This window comes from Narcine bancroftii, chromosome 3 (genome assembly GCF_036971445.1).
Source record: "Narcine bancroftii isolate sNarBan1 chromosome 3, sNarBan1.hap1, whole genome shotgun sequence".
Lineage (NCBI taxonomy): Eukaryota > Metazoa > Chordata > Chondrichthyes > Torpediniformes > Narcinidae > Narcine > Narcine bancroftii.
In genome coordinates this window covers 300,498,743-300,516,092 of record NC_091471.1, presented here as the reverse complement: position 1 = coordinate 300,516,092, position 17,350 = coordinate 300,498,743, and the positions used below count along the sequence as shown (strand labels likewise).

General features: G+C 41.0%; 1 long non-coding RNA gene across 5 annotated transcripts in view; it reads right to left on the bottom strand.

Annotated features, from left to right (window-relative positions):
• LOC138758980 (uncharacterized) overlaps positions 1 to 17,350 on the bottom strand; it is a 61,212-nt gene that overhangs the window by 4,444 nt on the left and 39,418 nt on the right. Inside the window, exons 3-6 of one of the 5 annotated variants that reach the window (XR_011354559.1) lie at positions 17,248 to 17,340; positions 15,027 to 15,414; positions 14,751 to 14,938; positions 97 to 571 (exon numbers count right to left, since the gene is read on the bottom strand). This is a non-coding gene — a long non-coding RNA (uncharacterized lncRNA). Of the gene's footprint in view, positions 1 to 96; positions 572 to 14,750; positions 14,939 to 15,026; positions 15,415 to 17,100; positions 17,341 to 17,350 lie in introns of those variants that run through there. The other 4 variants (XR_011354562.1, XR_011354561.1, XR_011354563.1 and 1 more) reach the window with 4 other exon arrangements.

Here is a 17,350-nt window from a genome sequence, read left to right as displayed (position 1 = left end):
TAAATGTAAGTTTTATCCTCCATAATTTGGCAGAACATTTTACAATTTCACTCCTGCCAATTGTTTTCCATTGTGAAGAAAACTGAATGCCCCTACCTTAACAAATAATGATGAACTCCTCAAATCACATTTCGTTATGCAGAATATGATTTGATTTTTAAAAATTTAATCCAACGTACGTTCCCAAGCTTTCGTTGGAGATGCCAATACCGTCAGAAGAAAAAAAATTCCTGCTTGTTCAATTGAATGTTTTGGAGCACCACTGATTGCTTTGTTGCAGAGGTTCCAAAGAGCCAACAACCTGAGATAAGACATTCAGACATCAATGCATTTTGAAGTCAAGTCAGCGGAAGAGGTGAGGTGCTTGATGCAATATTGTACTAGGTAAATTGTGAATGTTTCAAGGGAAGGATGGGCATATGGTGAAAGTTTGTAGAAGAGCGTGGTGACAGTATGAGGCCAGATGAGTAGTCAACAATAAAGGGATACTTATCTCTCTGAATAATGTATCTCGTCCATTCATCATTTCCATTAATGGATAAAGGTTGTTATATAACTCAGATACTGATGGCTTTTAAACAAAAAAAACATATATTTAAATACGCTTTTGCACAGACGTCCATTATAAAAGATCATTTAGATTGCACGAATCGATTTTATGATGCTACTGTAAACCAGTGTAGTTCCTGAAATGTCACTGGTGTCCTTTTTAAATTTCTTAATTAAGCAGTTTTTTATTTACATTTGAACTAATTACACATTGAAAACCAACAATAAAACCTAAAATATTTGCTATTAGTGCGATGGTTCTTCTTGGGCCTAACACTCAGTGCAGGAAGTGCATTGTACCAGTAATTATGCTAACGGATTGGTCGCAGACTGCCTTGATCAGGCTTTTAGCTGGGTGTTAATGCAAGCAAGTCATTTCAATACAGATATAGATCTTGATTCCAGTCAATAGCTATCCAACTGATGCAATTGCACATGGTGAAGGAAGCCCTATTGATTGGCGCACTGCCATTGCAATTTCGCAGCTGTTGAGATGACAGTAGCACATCCACATTTTCCTGATTCCCAGCGATTGCTGCAAAGACACAATATGGCAACACTCAGACTAGTATCTCATTTTTGCCTTCTCATTTGTCCTCAGGATGGTATTGATCCCCTTTCTCAGCTCCCAGAGCCTTTGATGCATTACCCATGATGCCTCAGAACATGAAAACTCTGCTCTATGCGATAACATATCCAGAAACTTCAAATGGATATTGGTCCACTACTGCCTCGATATTAATCAGAATCAGAATCAGGTTTATTGTCATGAACCTGTGTCTCAAAATTTGTTGTTTCACAGCAGCAGTATTGTGCATTAGAGGTGCAAAATTGCTAAAAAATTATAATTCCATAAATACAAGATTTAAAAAATAATTAGTGCAAAAAGGGGATAAAGTGGTCCGTAGGTTCATTGCCCATTCAGGAATCTGATAGTGGAGGGGAAGAAGCTGATTTTGTATTGCTGGGTGTTCATCTTCAAGCTCCTGTATCTCCTTCCTGATGGAAGCAGAGAGAAAAGGGCATGGCCTGTGTGGTGAGCATCCTTGAGGATAGAGGCTGCTTTCTTGAGATACTTGCATCTTGTGGAGATGTCCTTAATGCAGTGAAGACCGATGCCCATGTTGGCACTGGCCAAGTTTTCCTGTCCTCCACACCAAACAGTGATGCAACCAATCAGAATGCTCTCCACAGTACACCTGGAGAAATCTGACAGACCAAATCTCCTCAAACTCCTCATGAAGCATAGCCACTGGTAAACCTTCTTCATGATGGCTTCATCATCCTATGCCTAACTTAGTTCTAAAGCTTTCTGTTATTCAGAATTATAGCTTAAAGATATGATTGCAAAAAACATCATTTGTATTGGTTTGGGAGAAAAGACGCTGTTCCAATAAAGGGTTTCCTTTCCGGTGAGTAAAATCTTAGCCTGACAGATAAATGATCAAATCTGAAGCCACACAGAAGACTGCAGAAGCTGGAATCTGAAGCCAAACACAATCCTCTGGAGGAACTCAAGCAGATCGAGCCACATCAGTTGGAGAGAAAGACTGGTTGATGTTTCTGGCAGAAACTTTTCATTAGCTTCTGAGAAGAGTTAGGGCAGGAGCAGTGTAAAGAGGGCAGGGTAGGACAGGTGAGGCAGGAGCCAGGAGTTCCTCACAGGCTTGGTGAAGCAGGTGGCGGTGAAGTGTGTTCCCGCTCTGCTTGGTTTGACGAATCCTGTGCAGGGCTACTGCCTTACTTTCCCATCCTGTCCTCTACATTGCTCTTTCGTTGCTCCTCAGTCCTTATCCATACTTAAAGCAGTGCAAATTATTCATCAGAAGTATTTTGATGTTAAAATTTGAAGCAGTTCATTTCAAGACAGTGTACAAAGCTTTTCAGTATTGAAGATCACCATTTTGGCAGTATTGGCTGTAGTGTTGTATAAATAGAGAGATACATGGTCGCTTGGTGTTCTGAAAGTTACAGTTTTAGTACATGGTTATCAGATTTCTTTTGCTTGCCACTTGTCCTTTACCAACATTGACCAGGAAATAATTGACGGTGTGTGCTCATACAGTTCTTTAATTTACATATATATGTGCATGTTAGTGGTAAGTGAATTGTGGTTGACTTCTGATGTACAATATGGTTCTGTGTGGAAGAAGGTGATTTGGCCTATTGAGTGATTCATCAGTGAATCTCAGTAGGAATGGTTATGTAAAGTAGATGTCCTGACACAAGGCCTTCTTCATAATTGTTCAATATCATGGTTTTGCGCCTATAAGTTTCTAAGTTAGTTATCCACAGAACTGCATGAAACACAAAAGTCTGCACTCAGAATGGCCACCATTTCATCTTCCCTGTCAGGGTGTGAGCATCCTTGCTCCTCTAAAATGTCCCTGAGTAATTTATAAATTTAGCAACCAGGGAGTTATATCAGATTGTGTCAAAATCCTACTGCAGCATTTCCACAAGATGACATTTCCATGTTTAAGCAAAAGCTCTCATATACCGAATGTTTAAGAACATTGCTCTTAAATATCCAATCCAAAGCTGCATGCAGAGTTTATTTCAGTTCGACATCTTTAGCACCAAAGACATTTCATGCAATCACAGTGACTTAAATGTCTACATCACAAGGGGTTTTTGATACATTTTTATACAGAGAGTGGAATATTCATTTCAAGAGGAAGAGAATATAAGAGCAGAGATGCGGTGTTGAGGCTTGATAAGGCACTGGTGAGATGTCACTTTGAATATTGTGAATAGTTTTGGGCTTTTCATTTAAGAAAGGATGGGCTGACGTTGGAGAAAGTTCAGAGGAGGTTCACAAGGATGATTCTGGGAATGGAAGGGATATCACATGAGAAGCGTTTAACAGCTTTTGGCTCTGATATAACTCCCTGATGTGACAGGTGTAAGGACAGAGAAGCATCATAAATTCATATGTTCTGACTTGTCTTAGTCTAGAAAAAAATACTAGATAAGGTTTTGCATACTCTATCAAAAATTTTCAGTATAGATTGAACACCAAACCCTTTGGTGGCCCTATTCAGTACAATGGGAGGGAATGATTCTTTATTTCTGGTCCAGAGTCGTGCTAATTCTTTTGCCTCTCTTTTTGACGAGGCGTGCGATTTTACTTAAATGGAAGGATGCTGCCCTGCCTACTCACGACCAGTGGTCGCGTGACCTCATGAACTGTTTGATCATGGAAAATATTTGTTATTCAATTAATAATTCTGATATAAGATTCTAGAAGTTATGGGGGTCATTTATGACTCACTTTCTTACTTCATAATTTTACTCCAATATATCAAATTCTCTGAATATTGCAGGGAATGGAGGGGATATGGATCGCATGCAGGTAGAAGGGATTTTATTTAATTTGGCATCATGTTCAGCACAGCCATTGTGGGCTGAAGGGCCTGTTCTGTGCTGTTCTGTTCCAATGATCTTTGTTCTATGTCATTTCAATCACAGTGCTTTATATGGGATCAGTCTTTATCTAAATCAGGAAAATAGGGTGCAGTTGTTGACGACTGTTCTTTCAAAAATAAAGAACTGCTCATTTGCAGAATAATAAAGACATGGTGAGAATCCATAAATTTTAGTACCTCCAGAGAAGTTGTTCTATTCCACCTTTTCAATAGAAATTAAACGTACATCCAATTTAGCCACAGATTATGTTAATTTGCTTGAAATTTATGTGCTTGTGGGCAATTAGGCCCTGTTACTATATTGTAACTCCAAAATCAAAAATTAAAATAAAGGTGTTTTGTTGTATCTGCAATCATTGAGCTCTCCTTCATACTACTATAAAGAAGTGTTTAGAAAAGGTCAGAAAGACTACTGTTTGAAATTTTTTTTTCAGTTAATGTTTGATGAACATCAATATGACTGGAGTCTCTCCTTAGTTAATGACTGAAAAATTGTTTCATTGCCATATCTTTGCCATAAAGATGATCTCGTCAGAGTTGATAGGAGAATGATAATGAGATACAATGTACAATGTACAAATGGACCAAAATTTTCACTTGCTGCAGCTGAACAAATGCTTCATAAAAAAAAAATCTACTATCTATCTTTCTCTTCCCTTTCCCCTCTGCCTCCTTTACCCGAGCTCTGCATTATCAGAGCCACTTCAACTCCCCCCCCCCCACCCCCAATCAATTCTGACCTTTCCTCTCTCCTGGCCTCCTCTCCACATCCAATTAACATCTTTTGTCGATTGGTCTGTACTCCTTCCCCTGCCCTTCCTTTTAATCCAGGTGCTGCCTGCTTTTTACTCATGCTTTGAAGGAGGGCTCAGGCCCGAAGTGTCGGTTCTATATCTTTACCTCCTATTAGTGTCGTGAGACCAGCCGGGTTCCTCCAGCATCTCTGTGTTTTTACTACAATCACACCGTATGTGGATTTTTGTGTTTTACCTTCTATCTTGGAAAGTAAAGGGGTGAAGTTTAAGGAGATAGTTTAAGGAGGTAATGTAAATGCACCATAGATGCTAATCATCAGTCCGTCTTTGTCCCTCATAATATGGTCATTATGTTAAATCCATGCTGTTGATTTTTAGGCAAATGTATGACTTATTTGTTCAACAATATTCTGATAGTGGACCAAATCTTGCTAAAATATGACCTTTCAAGTTAGTTCATCATTATTTCTTCAGCTTATTTTTTTTCTCTGGGCTAGAATTATGAGTTGACGAGAGTGTGGCAAGGACTAAAGTCTGTGTGTCTGTTGAGGCTTTGGGAGCGTAGGGGGTGAATCCATAGACACTCTGTGACGGGGGGGGGGGGGGGGGAACACACTCTTCTGCTTCCGTTTCTCTGACCGTAAGGGGCGATGAGAAATTTCTGCTGATGGCAAATCTTTTTTTGCCTTCCGGTGGACTAAAGGAAATTTCATGTAATATCACATTTTCTGGTTTATTACATGACAATAAAATAATCTTGAATCTTGAGAGGGTAGCAAGTGATAAGATGTTATGAGAGTTAAAATGAGATGATGGAATGGAGGAAGTGGATGAGTTAAACGAAGTCAGGTTCAGAGAGAGAAAGAAAGAAAGAAAATAAAGTTTGAATCAGACGAGAAAAAAAATAATTTCTTTTAAAATTAAAAAAAGTGATTTTTTTTAATAACATTAAAAATAACTTTTTTTAAACCTCAAACTATGCAGGCATGTGACGTTTAATAATTTAAATTGTCCCCTTTTGGGGCCAAAGAGATTGATTAGCAATGCACTAGTAATCATTATGTCATTAAAAAGGTACTTGTGCTATTAACTATGAGCTGTACCTTTCTGTCACAAATTTAGTAGGCAATTAACAAGTTCTTAAAAAAATAACAGACTCAGTGCCAAATAGCTTCTGTGCAAAGCGAATGGCATCATTTAAGTGGGAAATTTGACAGACTTGAATCCCACAAGTTTCCTCTTCATGCAATGACTTGTACAGAGCATAGGAAACAGGAGCAGGAGTTGACCATCTGGCCTGTCGAGCCTGACCCGCCATTCAATGAGATCATGGATGATCTGGCCGTGGACTCAGCTCCATTTGCTAGGTGAGGGAAACACTTGAGTAAGGCTCAGAAAGGGCAGGAGTCAGGTTGAAGACGCATCAGGTGGCTGACGACATTGGAGGGATGACAGATGCAGCTCACCTGCATACAAGAGCTGGGGTCCACGACACAGTGGTTTTTAAAATCCACCAACAAAGAAAAATGTGATGAGAAATCCGCTCCAAAAATGGCACTGGCCACATTTGCAACCGGGAAAATCCACCGAAAAGGCTTCTTGAGACTAAAGTCTAACTTGAGTGACCCCAGCCATATGTTTGAATATGAGAATCATCCGCAGCTGAAAGAACACATGACATATTAGGGGGTCTGTGTCCCTTCATTGTTGGAGGGACCACTGAAATCTCTGCACTGGAATTGATCAGAAATTGAACACTTGAGAGACCTTCTGCTCAAAGGCAGAGATTTAGCTTTCAGATCTGGAGACTGGAAGACTTACAGCTCAGCCAGGGCCAACCTAAGGAGGTGAATCTCTCAGACTAAACATACATACAAACAAAAGATTGAAGGGCATTTCAATTCCTCCGACCCCCCACGCTTGTGGCATGGCATACTGATCATTACAGACCACCTAGAACTGTGCCCTTTCCAGCTGTGCCTCCCTCTCTGAGGAACCTAACTATTTCTACACTCGTTTTGAAGGAGAGAACAAGGAGGTCACCTTCAAAGTGGATTTTCCACCTGATGAACTGCCTCTCTCACTTCCATCTCTGATGTTTGGGCCACCCTAAGTAAGGCAGCTGGTCCTGATGGTATACCTGACTGTGTGCTTAGAGTCTGTGCAGAACAGTTGGCCGGGGTCTTCACGGATATTTTCAGTCTGTCCCATTTGTAGAAGTCGTAAGGTGAATGACAGGACCAGGCCGCAGCACCAAATCTCCGATGCTTCCAGCAAATACACTGTCCGTTGCCTCCACCACGTCCTCCACCCAACCAGGTGGATGGAAGGAGCCTAGACCTGTGTAGTCAGTGTTGCCGCTTGCTACTTCAACTCAGTTATTTTCGATTGATATGGCGCTGGTGCTATCTTCGATTGATAAGGTGCTGGCACTTCACACGGTGCAGTAAGCAGCTGTTCCAGTTCCATTTACTCCGTTGACTAGGGGAAGAAGCCAATCCTTCTATCTTCAAGAGGTCATGGACATAACGAGGTCTGCATAATCTGCCAACTGATTGAGGGTGGACATTTGAAAGACACTCATTAAATGCTCTTGAACATGACAAGGTAAACGTCGAAGGAACTTCTGTTTCCAAAAATCACCTTTGACAGGATCAGTTCCAGCCAGCCTGCACCACCTCCTCAACATCTGTGACAGTTGCCTATCGCCTAGGCTGTCATCAGCTATTAATTGGGCAATACGAGTCTCCCTATCATTCAGATCCACTAAGACATCCTTCACTTCACAGGCAATCTGCTCCAGAAGACACTCCACAGATTCCCTATAACCCTTAATTCCCCAACTGTTTAAATATCTATTGACCTGTGTGAAAAATACATACAGTGGGGAAGCATCTAATGCTTCCTTTGGCAGAGAATTCTACAGATTCACTGCTCTCAGGTAATAAAAGGTGGCAACGCTGCTGGAAATCTACACCCTGAAACTTTAGGGATTATGTCTCCTCATTCTAGATAAGTAAAGATAGTTTAAGATAAATTTCAACTTGGGGCCCTCAAATAATCACAGTTATCACTTCTTCTGGGTTTCCCAAGTTTTAAAATATTTCTCGTCTCTTCTTCACTAGGTAGCTTGCAAATTTGTGAGAAATATTTATAAATTATTTTAAGCAGGAACTGAACTGTTCACCTTTTAGATGTCATGATTTAATTGAATTTAGGAATTTAAACATGAAGTTGAAACCATTATAATACCTTATTTTTAATCCATTATATTGCATTATTCCATGACTAATTTTCAACTTTGATACAAATTTAAATAATTTAAAATAAAGATGTTACAAAACAATTTGAAATTCTACTGCAGTAACATTTTACATACTGAATGCAAATCAACAGCAGAAAATTCAAATAACGTGTAATTTTCACAAAATCTCATTTAACATTACATCACTCATAGAGTTGGTAACATGGCTACAATCTCTCCAGGGAATCTTAAATATGCAAGAAGAATTTTAAGGCAGCTAATGGCACAAATTCGAGGAAATGATTAAAGGACTGTGGCCGGGAACTCTTATCAATAGGGATAGTGTTCCTGTGAGGTTGCCTCCCCATGGTATCTGCTCAAGTTTGTTATATATTCCCACCAAATACAAACCATTCTTGGACAGCTTCCCTGCATTGCTCAATGTTTGCAAATAGATAAATATTAATTAGTCTTTACATCAAAACAATAGTGTTTATGTTTTTCTCCCTCATACACACACACAAATACACAGATAAGCACATGTACACACACACCTAAACGCGTGCACAAACACGCACAGAAAGATACATATGCATAAATATGCACACATAAAACAAGCACACATAAATACACACATAAACACACACAGGATACACATGCATAAATGCATACATATGCTCACATAAAAAGTGCACACACACAAAAATGCATGCATAAACACACACAGGAAACACATGCACAAACATGCACACATAAAACAGGCACACCCATCCACCCACACACACACACACTCTCTCATTAATACTCTAATGTAAACCCAGTTGTACAAAATAGTGTCAAGAGTTTGAAAGTTAGAGAAAATATTGGAAGGATGATAATGATCAGGGAAACACTTCAGCATCTCCTCCGGTGAACTTTAAAATCAGAATGTCATGGTGCAATTCCAACCCCCCCCCCCCCCCCCCAACTATTTTATTGAAAGCTTGTGCACAGTGTCAGGGCAGGCAAGATGGAGAGAAGGGACAAGATGCAGGATGCCCTCCAAATCACACACCATCTTTACTCGGTACTATGCTTCTGTTCCTTCCTCACATAAATCCTGGAACTCCCTTCCTAACAACACAAAAGGTGAAGAGTTGTTCAATTTGATGACATCACCACCTTTGCAATGGTATTTGGGAATGGCCAAAGACTGATGCCCAGGACCCTTTGAATGAACTGCAGTCTCCTCATGGTCCAGTAGGCACTTTTGTCAGGTTACCACAGACCAACCCTGCTTCAGTGAAACTCCCCCTTAGAAAAGCAGGGGCTGAAGTGGTGACATCGATTTTCTGGACATGCAAGGACCAACTCCACATCACTTCCATGCACCCAACAATCCACTCCTGTCCTGCCTTCTCCTTCAACCGCATCAGCTTCATCACATTGAACAGAGGTCAAAGGAATTAAGTGATAAATAAATGGAGAAAGAGATGGAAATGGTTTGTGCTAGGGATGTGAAAGCCTGGAAGATGCAGAGAAGATTGACCAGGATGGTGGCTGGATTGAAAAATGTGTTATTGAAGAGAGGTTGAGTGAGCCAGAGCTTTTCTCTCTGGAGTGATGAAGGATGAGAGGTGATTAAATAGAGGTGTGCATGTTTGTGCATGTGTATCCTGTGTGTGTTTAGGAGAGGCATAGATAGGGTGGACATCCAATACCCTTTTTCCAAAGACTTCAGAGGCAAGTTATTCACACAGAGAATAATAGGTGCCTGGATTGCATTGCTTGAGGTGGTGATGTAGGGTGGTCCGATATGGACTCTTATGGGTGTGAGGGAGGGAAGTGTCAGGTTAATGTGGAGTAATTTTCCATGCATTAGAACATGATGGTTGAAGAACCTGAACTGTGCTGTTACATTCAATGCTCTATGTCCTCAAAGGCAGTGAAATGCTCAACAGGCCAGGCAGCATTCATGGAGGAAGAAACAGAGTGAATATTCATCAACATGAGAAAGGATCTTGACTGGAAAGTTAACTCGTTTCTCTTTCCGCGGATGCTGCCTGACCTGCTTAGTGTCTCGGGCATATTCTGCTTTTATTTCAGCTTTTCAGCATCTGCGGGAGAAACAACTCCCATTAATATGTAAATTAAAATAGCGTTGGATTTGGAGATCAAAACTTTGCGATTTACCCCTACTGCATTAGTAGACCACTCTCACATAACAACTTTCCAAATAACCCAGCTGCTAATGTGATGGACTATAAGGTTGGTGGCTTTAGCAGCGTGTAAGTCAATCATCAAGCTGCTAAGCACTGCATCCGTTTGACAAGCCCAGCTGATACCAAGTGCGGATTTTTTTCCAATACAATGCTAGTGATTTTTCACATCCTACTTGGAATCTGCAATCCTTGGAAACAATATTGTTTCTGATGGAGAGAAAGATCAATGGAATGTGTTCATTTCTCAGTGCAGGACAGCACATCTTTGACATATGTACATCGATCATTCACAGTTTCTCGCCTCTTGCCAGCTGAAGTCTCTTCAGCCTGAAATTCTCTGATTATTGAGGTATCAGAGCAAGAATAGGCTGGAAATAAACCCAGTTTCTATTGTACTAATCTGAATCTCTAGCCTTTTTCAAATTACAGTAATATCCCCGTTATAGAACCAGGACCTTTGGCTCTTTTAGTTGGTCCCGATCTATTATTCTGCTCAGCCTCACTGACCTACACCCAGTCCACAGACCTCCATACCCATCCCATCCATGCAGCTGTTCAAATTTTTCTTGAACATGAAAATTGAGCCTGCATTCATCACTTCAGCTGGCAGCTTGTACCACATTCCCATTACTCTCAGGGTGAAGAAGTTCCCCTTAAACTTTTCCCTTTCACCCTTAAGCCATGTCTGCTAGTTTGTATTTCACCTAACCTCAGGGGAAAAAACCTTCTTGCATTTAATCTATCTATACCTCTCATAATTTTGTGCACCTCTATCAAATCGCCCCTCATTCTTCTACGTTTCAAGGAATAAAGCCCTAACCTGTTTAATTTTTCCATGCAACTCAGTTCCTGAAGTCTTGGCAACACCCTAGTAAATCTTCCCTGAGCTCTTTTGTTATCCAGAATTCAAACAACCTGCAGCCTTAAGTAACTGGCAAAAAAAATTGCTGAAAATAAATAGGTAAAAAAATACGCATTTAAAATTGGCAACCACTACCACCACCACAGATGTCACTTTGCTAATCCAAGCAACACGCAATCTCATCAACTGGAAAATTCACTTATCTGCCATCTACCAATCTCCATAGATGTCGGATACAGGGCGTTTTACTGTACACATATTTTCTTTGTTTAAATATTCAGTTTCTGTATTGCAAGGACAGCGAGCATTTAATTACTCATCCCAAACTGACCTTGACTTATGCAGACAAATTAAAAATACACCACAAGGGAAAGGTTATTTAGGAGAATCTCACTGAAACATTTTGAATGTTGACATGTATGGTCAGAGTAGACGTAGAAAAGTTGTTTCCCATGGTGGGAGAGTCTGCTCTAGGACAACTTCAGGGTTGAAGTTGTCCTAGAGCTTGTCTCATCTTGTCCCTTCTCTGCTTAGACAGAGATGCGGAGGAATTTCTTCAGCCGAGGGTGGTAAATTTGTGGAATTTGTGGCACAGGCAGTTGGGTGGACTTAAGGCAGAGATTCACAGGTTCTTGATTAGCCAGGGCATGAGGATCAAAATCAGAATTTATTGACATGAACAAGTCCTGAAATTTGTTTTTTGGCAGTAGCTTCAGTGTGAAAACATTCATTCCTATTATAACCATCTTACATTACTATAAAAAAATGTAAAATTAATAGTGCATGGAAAGCAAGGCAGTGTCTACGGTTCATTGATTATTCAGGAATCTAATGGCAGAAGGGAAGAAGCTTGTGCCACTGAGCGTTCATCTTTAGGCTCCTGTACCTTTTTCCCGATGGTAGCAGAGTGAAGAGGGCATGGCCTGGGTGGTGGGGGTCTTTGAGGATAGAGGCTCATGCAGATGTCATTGATGGAGTGAAGTCTGGTGCTTGTGATCTCACAGGCCGAGTTAACAACCCTCTGGAGTTTATTCTTTCCCTGAGAGTTGGTGTCTCCAAACCAGGCAGTGATGCAACCAGCAGAATGCTCTCCACAGTGCAAACTTCTACACTGTAGAAGTTTACTGGCGTCTTTGGTGACATACCGAATCTCCTCAGACACCTCACCAAGTAGAGCCACTGGCAGGCCTTCTTTGTGATTGCATCAATGTGGAGACTTCAGGGCAGATCCTCAGAGATGTTGTCGTCCAGGATTTTGAAGTTCTTGACCCTCTCCACTACTGATCCCTCAATGAAGACTGGGTCATGTTCCCCTAACTTCCTCCTGAAGTCCACAATCATCTCCTTGGTTATGCTAACGCTGACCACAAGGTTGTGCTCAACAAGCTGATCTATCTCTCTCCTGTACACTTCCTCATTGGCATTTGTGATTCTGCTGACAACTGTGGTGTCATCGGCCAACTGGTAGATAGCATTGGAATTGTGCCTGGCCACACAGATATGGATGTATCATGAGTAGAGTAGTGGGCTAAACACGCATTCTTGGGGTGCGCTAGTGTTGATAAGAGGAGGAGACGTTCTTTCCAATTCGTACTGACTGTGGTTTTCCAATGAGAAAGTCAAGGATAAAGTTGCAGAGGGGAGTTACAGAGGCCCAGAGTTTGTAGCTTCTTGACTAGCACTGAGGGAATAATGGTATTGAAGGCTGAGCTGTAGTTGATGAAGAGCAGCCGCATCTATGAATTGCAGTTTTTGAGGTGATCAAGGGCTGAGAAGAGAGCCTGCAATATTGTATCTGTTGTGGAGCGATTGTGACAATAGGTGAATTGCAGTGCATCCAGATTTTTGCTTAGTTATGTATTAATTCTGGCCATGACCAGCCTCTTAAAGCATTTCATCAAGTAGAAGTTAGTGCTACTGGGTAGTAGTTGTTGAGGCAGCCCATGCTACTCTTCTTGGGTACTGGGATAATTGATGCTCTTTTGAAGCAGATGGGAACCTCTAACTGGAGCAATGAGAGGTTGGAAATGTCCGACAACACTCCAACTAGTTGGTTGGTGCAGATTTTAATACCCTGCCAGGTACACTGACTGGGCCTGATGCCTTGTGAGGGTTCATCCTCTTGAATGATATTCTGACATTGCCCTCAAAGATTTCACAGAGTCCTTAACCCTTACAGGGATTCTAGTAGGCACTGTTTGGTTCTTCTCCTCAAAGCAGACATAGAAGATGTTCAGCTCATTGAGTAGTGAAGCATCACAGCTATTTACAATGTTCACCTTTGGTTTGTAGGCTGCAATGGCCTGCATTCCCTGCCATAGCTGGTGTGTATCTGACTCTGCCTCTAGCTTCCTGCGGAATTGCCACATTGCTTCAAAGATGGACTTCTTGTAAAGATCCCAATCCCCACGCTTAAATGCCCTTGTTCTTGCCCTCAGCAGGTTGCAAATTTGCTGATTCATCCAGGGCTTCTGGTTGGGGAACACTCAGTATGTGTGCATGAGCACACATTCATCCACACACAACTTGATGAAGTTGGTGACACCTGTTACCTGCCTCACCATGAAGCAATGGGCATCTGGCCTCTGTGCTTAGAGTGTTCCCAAGCTTGAGACCAAAGTTCTAGATGCATAAGAAAGAGCTTTGGCACCTGATGGATGACCTTGCACTGCCTGTTCGCAGATGTTGGTGGTAAGGGTGCTCACATTTGCCAGCCAAGCCATAGAAACCAGGCACGCGAGTCGGTGACCAGACATATTTCTTTCTCTACCATCCCCTCTGACACTGGAGAACAGCTCCTACAGCACCGTGCTCCATCAGAAACACAGTGACCCTGTTTGGTCAGGGAGGAGGTGGTGAAGCATTGTCGTTGAATTTGATTATGTGCCTTGCCAACATAAAGAAGGCACTTGTGTTCATTGATTAGTATCATTTTTATTTTAACATATCTTTTTGTTCTTTTTTTCTTTTCCTTTTTGTAATAATTAGAAAATGCACATAGAGTTATTGATTGTCTTCATAGCGATTGTAGAGTAATGTGACTTCCGACGGGTGGAATGTTGTGTATGGAGGAAATGTGGCCTGCCTGTCTGTCTGGAATGTGTGTACTGCAGCTGGTCATATGTCCTCCCCAACTGAAACCTATTCAGAAATCACATCACCCATCAATCAAGGTTGGACTCTGGGAAATTGGCTAATTTAAATCACCTAGCTTCATTAATGGCTAGAAGCAGTGATTTAGTACTGTATATAACATCAACGCACAGCACATTCTTTCTCTCAGCCCTGGACATCGCTCCACATCAGGTTGCTACTGTGGACATCCCTGGAAGGGTCATGGTAAGGTGTGTACTACACTGAAGCTGAGCTGTAGTATTGCAATAGATCAATACTTGTGAAGATCCACACCCCCCATTGGTTCAGGGAACCAGGTGTATGTAAGAGTCCCTGTTTGTAGTGTGTGAGAGTGTCGAGTATACTTTCACTATTGTCAGAGTCCATTCTAGGTCTGAGGTGAATGTGTTTATTGTCGCCTAAGTGAAATAGTAATCAAGTACTGTTTAACACTCTCCCCTGTTTGTCTCTTGTGTGTTAATTAAAGTTACATGCGATTGTAACATTTGTGTCCAGATTCATCTCTCCGTGAACCCACCGAACTGGATACTCTTCACTTCATGACACTACCCAAAGACCATTTAGTTTTCCAAGTACCTTATCTCTGGTGATCTTGACTACACTCACTTCTCTTCCATGAGAGTCCAGTATGCTACTAATGTCTTCTGCAGTGAAGTATGATCCAAAATGTTCATACATTTTCTCTCCATCTCCTTGTCTCCCAATACAATTTCTTCAGCATCCTTTTCTATTGGTCCCAAGTCTACTTTTGTCACTCTGTTACTCTATATATTTAAAAAAAAAGCTTTTAGCATCCTCTTTGATATTACTTGCTAACCTCCTTTCATAGTTCATCTTTTCCTTCCTACTCACCTGAGCTGTCTTCTCCAGGTTTTTAAAAGTTTCCCACTTATTTTTGCTTCCTTGTCTGCCCTCTCTTTTGCATTTATTTTGGCTTGAATTTGCCTCGTTAGCCACATCGTCTCATTTTTCCGTTCACAACTTTTTCTTTTTGGTATGTGCCTGTCCTGCACTTTCTTCCTATTGTGCACAAGCTCCAGCCATTGCTGATATGGCCGTCTTCCCCCTTCATGTTTTTACCCTCTCACGTGATTGTTATTTCTTATACTCCACTGAAAACCGACACATCGGACTCCAGCCTCTCCTTTTCAAACTTCAAGGTGAACATCTCTCTCTCTCTCTCTCCCTCCTGAGATCCCATACTGATCTGAATTGTCTGTTCATAGTATATAAAATCAACCTAGAAGAGTGGATAGAGTGCATCTAAGTTTTTTGATAACACTAAATTGAGTGTGTACAAAGAGATATAGATAGGTTAAGTGAATGGGGAAGGGTCTGGCAGATGGAGGACAAGGTTGGCAAATGTGAGGTTATCTACTTTGGAAGAAAAAAATGGAAGATCCAAATATTATTTAAATGGCAAGCAATTGCAGTATGCTGCTATGCAGAAGAACTTGGGAGTGCTTGTGCATGAATCGCAAAAGAATGGTTTGCAGGTGCAACAGGTTATCTAAAAGGCAAATGGAATGTTGTCCTTCGTTGCTAGAGGGATTGAATTTAAGAGCAGGGAGGTTACGCTGCAACTGTACAAAGTACTGGTGAGACTGCATCTGGAGTACTATGTGGAGTTCTGGACTCTTTAATTGAGGAAGGATGTTTTAGCCTTGGAGGCAGTGCAGAGGAGGTTCACCAGGTTGATTCCAGGGATGAAAGGATTGGCCTATGAAAAGAGATGGAGTTGTCTTGGACTGTACTTACTGGAATTTAGGGAAATGAAAGGAAATCTTATAAAAACATTAAATTATGAAAAGCATAGATAAGATTGAGGTAGGTAAGCTTGTAATGGATCTGTGTTAATAGTAATGTTTAGGTTATGGTTAAGCTATATTTTTGTCTTGAGTAATGTAGTGGGTTTTGAACAGGGTTACACACAAGTCACAGCAAGTTTGCAAAGACATCATTGTACTCAGAGCAAAGTCTCAAGGTGATGGAACAGAAGTGTTCTTAATTAAAACTCGTACCAGGTATGGTTCTTGAAAGAACTTGAGGCCCCTTGAACAAGAGAAATGAAACTCCGAGCCATTTGAGTGATAATATTAAGCTTAATGAAACAGGAATGAGGTTATTTTTTGGAGTCGCGATGTCTGCAAGCCAGAGTCAGGAGATCACATGGTTTACAAGAAAATAGGGTTGCCAACTGTTTAAAATTTCAATGACAATTACATTTCCGCATAGTGGGGCTTAAGTTTAGACTTAAAAAAAGTTTAGAGTAAAGTGAGAACTGTTATGTGGTGAATAGTTTAATAACAACTATTATTTTGAATTTACTGCTGTCTGGTGAATCTTCCATTGCTGTTCCTGTGTAGTGCTAACAGGGGTGGGGGGGGGGGGGGGGGTCAGTTAGTTTCTAACCACTTGTTTTCATTGATGGGGAGACCATAAAATATAGGACATAGCCTCAAGATTCAGGGTAGTAAATTTAGGAAACAGATAAGGAGGAATTGCTTTCCCTAGTGGGTAGAATTCACCTGCTCATTGAAGCAATGGATGTGACTTCAGTAAATATACTTAAAGCAAAGTTGGATAGATTTCTACATAGTAAGGAAATGAAGGGATATGGGGAAAAGGCAGATATATGGGATGAGCCTATTATCAGATCAGCCAAGAAGACAATGAATGACAGAGCAGGCTCAATGGACCATATAGCTGATGCCTGCACCTATTTCTTCTGTTCTTCTGGGGAAACAGTCAGGCAGTGGGGTTGAGTGGGAAAATGGATCAGCTCATGATTAAATGTCGGGGCAGACTCAATGAGCTGAATAGTCTATTTCTGCTCCTAGGTCGTGGTCCTAATGAAACTCTGGATCTGCTGCCCATGGTTACAGGACTGTAGCAAGCTCAAGTTTATTATCTTACTGTACATATACAACTGGACAAAACTGATTTATTCTCATACACACAATACATTTCTCACATAGCATATAATAATCAAATAGATGCATAACAATGTATATAAATATGCTGGGATAATTAATTCAATTCCATTAATAAGGAACCTAAGGTAACGAGATACCGTTTGTTGATCTCACAGCCTGTGGGAAGAAGCTATTTCCTAGCCTGCTGGGTCCTAATTTTGATGCTCCTGATAGGTAGTAGGTCACAGATCCTGTGTGATA